The following is a 9,193-nucleotide window of genomic DNA, read 5'->3' as shown; positions in this document are numbered from 1 at the left end:
GGAGAAGGGGGTGGGATTATGGACATTGGGGAGGGTATCTGCTTTGGCGAGTGCTGTGAAGTGTGTAAACCTGGCGATTCACAGACCTGTACCCCTGGGGATAAAAATATATCATATGTTTAAAAAAAATTAAAAAAATAAATGAAACTCAACCATTCTCTTACACAGTACACAAAAATAAACTCAAAATGCATAAAACACCTCCATGTTGAGGGAGGAAATGTTAAAAAACAAAAATAAAACTGGGGGCATCACGTGACCTGATTTCAAGCTTTACTACAAAGCCATGATCACCAAGACAGCATGGTACTGGCACAAAAACAGACACATAGACCAGTGGAGCAGAGTAGAGAGCCCAGATATGAACCCTCAACTCTATGGTCAAATAATCTTTGACAAAACAGGAAAAATATACAGTGGAAAAAAGACAGTCTCTTCAATAAGTAGTGATGGGAAAACTGGACAGCAATATGTAGAAGAATGAAACTCAGCCATTCTTTAACACTGTGCACAAAGATAAACTTGAAATGGATAAAAAGACCTCAATGTGAGACATGAATCCATCAGAATTCTAGAAGAGAAAATAGGCAGTAACCTCTTCGACATCGGCCACAGCAACTTCTTTCAATATACGTCTCCAAAGGCAAAGGAAACAAAAGCAAAAATGAAATTTCAGGACTTCATCAATACCAAAAGTTTCTGCACAGCAAAGGAAACAGTCAAGAAAACCAAGAGGCAACCCACAGAATATTTGCAAATGACAGTACAAAGGCCTGATATCCAGGATCTATAAAGAACTCCTAAACTCAATGCACACAAAACAGATAATCACATCAAAAAATGGGCAGAAGATATGAACAGACCCTTTACCAAATAAGACATACAAATGGCTAATAGACACATGAAAAAATGATTACTTAAAAACAACGCACACAAGCGTTCCCTTTTGTCTTTTAAAACCCTTGACTTTTGTTCCATAAGGGGACACAATTTGGGTTGCTACCCAACTCTATGCCTCCCTAATTGCAATTCTGAGATGCCAAATACATATTTTCCTTCACATTGCTTATAATGTAGTATGGTTGCAGTCTGTGAGTTTTGTTCCTTGAAGCAAAGGAAGCCCTATCTTTTCCATCAGGTTATGTAACGTTCTTTTGAGAATACATAGTAATGTAAGTGATATAAGTTTGAATACCAATGATCTACATTTAGATCATTTCCATTCTCCTGACCTTTACCCACATACAAACTTATCCTCCGAACATTTTAAGGAAGTTATAGCTCCACTGACTTTGTCAAACTAAAATTCTATGTTTATATTAGTAAGATAGTGTGCATGTTGACAACTGAGTCATTAGCACTGTGGTTGCATTTTCTTAAAGACATAAGTATTTTTATTTTCTTCCTGGTTAATTACACCTCATCTTGTTTAGTTGATTTTAATTTGCTTCTCTGCCATGTGTATATACTTCCTCTTGATAAATATTTTCTAGAAATTGTGAATACTTCAGAATTCTCCCAATTTCTTCTTTCTATGCCACCCTTTCTACAATCTCTGTCTTCCTGGTCTCGCTCAGAGTGCATGTGTGAGGCTGACCTGAACAGAGCTCTCCTACAGTCTCATCAGCACCAAGCCCATACCTGGTCTCCTTCTTTTTAACCCATGCTGTCCTCCTTCTTGATTTGCTCCCTTATTTTAGAGGAGCATTTTTTCCTATTCTTTTCTTATGGAATTCCTATTATGTGCCTTTTTGTTTTCTTAAATTGAACCTCAAATTTTATTTCCTATTTCCACCCTCTTTTCAGGTTTTCCTATTAGTTCTACATTGTCTTACTGTCATAATTTAAATATTATTTTATTATTATATTCATTTATTTCTCTAATGCTGTTTTTATAACATCATGTTGTAGCTAATACCCATTCTTATCTTTCTGGACAAATGAATCACAGTTCCTTTTTTACTTATTTTGAGTTAATATATATTCACTTATGTTTTTATCCATTCATCAGTCAATGGACATTTGGGCTCCCTCAATATTTTGGATATTGTTTTAGAAGCACAAAGGTCAGGAACACTCCCGCACCCCTGGGACAACCTCTGAGGGAGTCACTGTGGGCACACACTGTGGGAAGCTGTGGATTTTGACAGTGCTAACAGAAATAGAGACTGTTTGTCCTGGGGATTTAGTGAAGAGAGCAAACTGTAATTTCTCTGTTCTGGGCCATAGATTTAGGTGTGCCCATTTTTTTTTTCCTCAGACCTCCCAGAAGAGGCTTGGAAAGCCACCAGGGAAACAAAGCACAGAAGACAAGTTTCTGCTGAGCCTATCCCCCTGATTGTGGTCAGGGAAACTCTGCTCAAGCAGGGTTACTTGAGAACAAAGAATGTCAGTCTGTTCCTCCAGAAGACAGGCTGGAAGAACAAGAGGACAGCAGCTTTATGGACCCCATACAACTAAAACATCAATGCCAGGGGAAAATAGTGTATTGAGATCCAGGCATTGTCTAATCACTTATTTTATTTAGTTATTTATTTTTAGATAAAACTCTCTCTTGGGTGCCTGGGTGGCTCAGTGGTTGGGTCTCTGCCTTCAACTCAGCTCATGATCTCAGGGTTCTGGGATCAAGTCTCGCATTGGGCTTTCTGCTCAGTGGGGAGCCTGCTTCGCCCCTCTTTCTGCCTGCCTCTCTACCTACTTGTGATCCCTCTCTCTCTGTAAAATAAATAAATAAAATCTTTAAAAACAACTTTTTTCTTTTATTTCTTTTATGTTTTTCCTTTTTTATCTTTTTCTCATTTCAACTATATGTTTATTATATCAACTTATAATTTATACTTGCTTTTTAACTTGTATTTTTTCACATCTTTATATTTATAGATATATGTTTTGCTGTACTCCTTTTTTCAGTATTCAATTTTACATATATATACAAGTTACACTTTCCTTGTAATTTTGGGAAGTAGTGTATTCTAACACACAAACCAAAATACACCCCAAAACAATTAAACACTCTGCTGTGTCCACACTAAGAGATTTTAGCCCCTCTTCTCATCATTCCCTTTTTCACAATTTTTTAATTTTATGAATTTTATTCTCATGTTTCATTTTGGCTTGGTTTTTCTGATAGTGTCTTCTTATTGCTCAGGATTTTGCTAGGGTGTATTTTCCTTGGTTCATGAGTGGCTGATATTTTGGACTTTGCTCATTCACTCAACCATTGATCAACAAACTGACTAGGAAGAAACCCTCAATAAATAAAAGAAGCAGGGTCACCTATGTGGCTCAGTTATTAAGCATCTGCCTTCAGCCAAGGCTAAGATCTAAAGGTCCTGGGATTAAGTCCAGAATCAGGCTCCCTGCTCCACAGAAAGCTTGCTTGTCCCTCACCCACTCCCCCTGCTTGTGTTTCTTCTCTTGCTGTGTCTCCCTCTGTCAAAGAAAAAAAAATAAAATTTTTAGAAAAAGAAAAGAAACAGAGACAATTTCATCTGCCACAGAAATAATGGATATGGGTACAAGCAAAATGGCAGAAACAGACTTCAGAATAGCATTCATAAAGTCAGTAGCTAGGCTTGAAAAAAGACTTAATGACAATATAGAATCACTAAGAGTAGAAATGAGATCTAATCAGGCAAAGTTAAAAAATTTTATGAATGATATTCAGTCTAAATTGTATATTCAAAAAGCCAGGGTAACTGAGGAAGAAGAGAGAATTAGTGATCTAGAAGACATGGTAATGGAAAAAAAGGAAGATGATGGAAACAAAGATAAGCCAGTAGCAGCACATGAGAAAGGATTGCAGAGATTAATGATGTCATGAAACATTCCAATATCAGAATTATTGGGATCCCAAAGGGGGTGAAGAGAGAGAGGGCCAGAGGGTATATTTGAACAAATAATAGCAAGAACTTCCCTAATCTGGGGAAAGAAAGAAGTATTCGAGTCCAAGAGGCAGAAAAAAACCCTCCCAAAATCAATAAAAATAGATCAACACCCCTATATATAATAGTGTAGCTTGCAAATTTTACAGCTAAGGAAACAATCTTAAGAATAGCCAGGGTTAGAGGGTTTCTTACATATGGAAAAAAAGAACATCAGAATAACATCAGACCTGTACACAGACACCTGGCAAGCCAGAAAGAACAGGAAAGACATATTCCGGGTACTAAATGAAAAGAACATGCATCCAAGAAAAATTATCCAGCAAGGTTGACATTCAAAATGGATGAAGAGATAAAGAGCTTTCAAGACAGGCAGAAACTAAAAGAAACCAAACCAGACTTTGGAGAAATATTGGGGATTCTGTAAACCAACAGAAACCCCAGTAGTTAAATAAACCATTAAAAAAATAAAATATATAGAAACAGGGGATTTGCATATAAGACAATGGCACTAAACTCATGTCTTTCAATAGTTACTCTTAAATGGAAATGGGCTGAATGCTCCAATCAAAAGAAACAGTATTGCAGATTGGATAAAAAAGCAGGACCCATCTATATGCTGTCTACAAGGTACTCATTTTCAATCTAAACACACCTCCAGATTGAAAGTGAGAGGATGGAGAACCATCTACCATGTTAACAAACCTCCAAAGAAAGCCGGGGTAGAAATTCTTATATCAGACAAATTATATTTTAAGCCTAAGTCCATAATAAGAGATGAAGAGGTACATCATATTATAGTTAAAGGATCTATCCAACAAAAAGCCCTAACAATTGTAAATATATATGCCTCTAACATGGGGTCAGTCAATTATATAAACCAATTAATAACAAAATTTAAAAGTCTATTAACATTAAAAAAATTAATAGTAGGAGACCTTAGCAATGCACTCACAGCAATGGACAGATCATCTAAGCAGAAGATTAACAAAGAAACAAGAGCTTTGAAGGATATATTGGACCAGCTGGACTTCACAGACATATACAGAACATTCCATTCTAAAACAACGAAATACTCATTCTTCCCAAGTACACATGGAACTTTCTCCAGAATAGACAACATACTGGGTCACAAATCACGTCTCAACCAATACTGAAAGATTGAGATCCTGCATGTTATCTGACCACAATGTGTTCAAACTGGAACTCAATCAAAAGAAAATAATTTGTAAGGAACTCAAACACGTGAAAGTTAAAGAGCATCCTGCTAAGGAATGATTGGATCAAATGAGAAATTAAAAAACAAGCAAACAAACAAAACCTTAAACAATTTATGGAAACCAATGAGAATGAAAACATATCAGTCCAAAACCTATAGGATAATGCAAAGGCTGTCATAAAGGGGAAATACACAGCCATTCAAGCCGCTCTCAAAAAATTAGAAAAATTCCAAGTGCACAAGATGACCTTACAGTTAAGATGCAGAGAAAGAATACCAAATAAGAACTTACCCAAGAAAAAAAAAATAATAAAAATTAGAGTAGAAATCTACTCTAGTAGAAATTAAATGCAAACCAAAAAAAAAAAGTAGAACTGATTAAAAAAACAACAACAACAATAAACTAGAAGCTGGCTTTTTTAAAGAATTAAGGAGATTAATAAGCCTATGGTCAGACTTATCCAAAAGAAAAGAAAAAGGGCACAAATTAATAAAATCATGAATGAAAGGGGAGAGAGTACAACCAACCAACCAAGGAAATATAGACAATTTTAGGAACATATTATAAGCAACTATATGCCAAAAAATTCGGCAACCTGGAAGAAATGTATGCATTCTTGGAAAATTATAAACTACCAAGACTGAAATGGAAGAAGAAGAAAATCTGAACAGTCAGATAACTAGTAAGGAAATAGAAGCAATAATCAAAGCCATCCCCCAAAATAAGAGTTAATACCATGTTTATGGAGCACACAGGACTGCAAAACTCCAGATATAGGGAAAAATAGTATACATAATTTGAAGTCATTTTCACCCTCATGATTCGTTTATTTTTCAGTTTAAAATTTCCCTTTTCTCTTTTATTTTCCTTTTTAACCAATTTCTTATTTTATCCACTCTTTAAGTCTTTTTTAACTTTCAGTTTTACATTTACATTTTATAATTTTTGTTTGTTTGTTTCCTTTCAAAATAACCAAGTTTATTTTTGTATATATACATTTTTTGTTTGTTTCCTTACAGGGATTTAGTGTTTTCTAACACAGAGACGAAAGTACACTCTGGACCACGTGAATCACTTGTTTTGTCCACCTGGTAGATAACATTCCCCCCACTTTTTTCCCTTTATATTTAGGTTTCTGACCTCTTTAGATTTTAGATTTTTCTACTGTATATTTTGCTTGGGTTGTGGTTGATATTATTGATTTTATTCTCTTATTCATCCATTCTTCTCTGGGAAAAATGACTGGAAGGAAGAATACACAGTGAAACAAAGAACCAGAGGTTAATACTCCTGGCCACAGATATAATTGATATGGATATAAGTATAATATCAGAGCTGGACTTTGGATAATTATTATAAAGTTACTACCTGGGCATGAAAAAAAAAAAAAAGCAAAAAAGACATTAGAGAATCTCTTAGTGCAGAAATAAATTCTAATCAGGCCAAAATTTAAAAATCTTTACCTAATATGCATTCTAAATTGGATGCTCTAACAGCTAGGGTAAATAAGGCAGAAAAAAGAGTAAGTGACATAGAAGACAAGTTGATGTAAAAGAAAGAAGGTGAGGGAAAGAAAGAAAAATTACTAATGGACCATGAGGGGAGTCTTTGAGAAATCAGTTATACCATAAAATGAAACAATATCAGAATTATGGGGGTCCCCTGGGAAGAAGAAAGAGAGAGAGGGACAGAAAGTATATTTGAGCAAATCAGTTGAGATCTTCCCTAATCTTGGGAAGAAAACATGTATTCATGTCCAAGAGGTAGAGAAAACCCCTCCCAAAATCAATAAAAATAGATCAATACCTTGACATATAATAGCAAGGCTTGTAAAGTTCAGAGATAAAGAGAAAATCCTAAAAGCACCTCAACACAACAGGTTCTTAGTATACAGGGTTAGAAACATTAGACTGGCAGCAGATGTATCCACTAAGACCTTGTGGGCCAGAAAGTCATGATAGATATATTCATAGTATATTCATATATACTAAATGAGAAATTAATACAGCCAAGAACACTTTATCCAGCAAGGCTTTTATTCATAATAGGAGATAAAGAGCTTCCAGGACAAGGAGAAACAAGGAATATGTTATTAAATCAGCCCTGAAAGAAATATTAAATAGAATCCTGTAAGCGAAGAGAGGGCTCAAAAGTTACATAGACCAGAAAGAAACGGAGACAATATACAGAAACAGTGATTTTACAGGTAATACAATGGCACTAAATTGACCTTTCAATTGTTTCTCTGAATGTGAATTGGCTAACTGCTCCAATCAAAAGAAAGGGTATCAGGTTGAATAAAAAAGCAAGACCCATCCACATGCTGTCTACAAGAAACTCATTTTAGAGCCAAAGACACCTCCAGATTTAAAGGGAGGGAATAGAGAACAATGTATCATGCTAGTGAACATTAAAAGAAATTTGGGGTAGCAGTCCTCATATCAGACGCACTCGATTTTGTTTAGGGACACTACCTCATAATTTAAGGGTCTTTCCAACAATAACATCTAACAATTTTAAATGCTTATGCATTTAAACAAATTATATATTATATAAACAAATTAATAACAAAATTAAAGAAACATATTGATAATAATACAATAAGAGTAGGGGACTTTAACACCCCACTCACAGCAATGGAAATATCATCTAAGTAGATCAACACAGAAAGAAAGACTTTAAATGACACATTGGACCAAAAGGACTTCACACACATAAATACATAAATAGAGCATTCCATCCCAAAGCCACAGAATGCACATTCTTTTTGAGTGTACATAGAACCTTCTCCAGAATAGACATCATATTCTCCAGAATAGGTGACAAATCAGGTCTCAAAAGATATAAAATGATTGGAATTAGTCCCTGCATCTTCTCACACTACAATGCTTTGAAACTGGAAGATAATCAAAAGAGGAAATTTGGAAGAAATTCAAAGACTTGGAGATTAAAGAGAATCCTACCAAGAATGTATGGGTCAACTAGAAAAGTAAAGAAGAATTTTAAAAATTCATTGAAATAAAATGAAATAAAAGCACAACTTTTCAAGACCTTTGGGATATACAAATGTGGTGCTAAGAGGGAAACAAATTGTAATGCAAGTCACTCAAAAATTAGGAAAGTCTTGGAGGAGGAGTCAAGATGGTGGAGAAGTAGCAGGTTGAGACTACTTCAGAGAGCAGGAGATCAGCTAGATAGCTTATCTAAAGATTGCAAACACCTACAATTCCAATGGCAGATCAAAGAGAAGAAGAACAGCAATTCTAGAAAAATAAAATCAACCACTTTCTGAAAGGTAGGACTGGCAGGGAAGTGAATCCAAAGCAACAGGAAGATAGACCCGGGGGGAGGGGGGCTGACTCCTGGCCAGTGGCGGAGCAACGGACCACAAAATTGGGACTTTTAAGTCTGTTCCACTGAGGGACATCGCTCCAGAGGCTAAACAGGTGTGAAGCTCACGCAGGGTCAGCGTGGCCTCAGGTCCTGCAGGGTCACAGAAGGATCGGGGTGTCTGAGTGTCACAGAGATTACAGGTATTAGAACAGAGAAGCTGGCTACAGAGAAAGAGCCAGAGTGAGCTCCCACCTCGGGGTTACCTTGAACTGGTTGCAGACTCGGTGAGCTCGGAGCGCGGCCAGAAGCCATGGAGATGGGATTAATAGGGCTCTGTTCTCTGAGGGCACACTGAGAAGTGGGGCTCCGGGCTCTCGGCTCCTCCAGGCCAGAGACCAGGAGGCCGCCATTTTCACCCCTGTCCTCCAGAACTCTACGGAAAGCTCTCAGGGAACAAAAGCTACCAAAAGAAAACCTGAGCGGATTACTCAGCCCGGCCCTTGGTAAAGGCAGTGCAATTCTGCCTAAGGCAAAGATGCTTGAGAATCACTACAACAGGCCCCTCCCCCAGAAGATCAACAAGAAATCCAGCCAGGACCAAGTTCACCTACCAAGGAGTGCAGTTTCAATACCAAGGAGAGTAGCGGAATTCCAGAGGAGGAGAAAACAAAGCACAGAACTCATGGCTTTCTCCCTGTAATTTTTTAGACTTGCAGTTAATTTAATTTTTTTTTCATTTTTTTCTCTTCTGCTGCT

The sequence above is a fragment of the Mustela nigripes genome, chromosome 12 (assembly GCF_022355385.1).
Source record: "Mustela nigripes isolate SB6536 chromosome 12, MUSNIG.SB6536, whole genome shotgun sequence".
NCBI lineage: Eukaryota > Metazoa > Chordata > Mammalia > Carnivora > Mustelidae > Mustela > Mustela nigripes.
The sequence above is the reverse complement of the archived record's forward strand: the minus strand, read 5'-3'. Positions refer to the sequence as shown.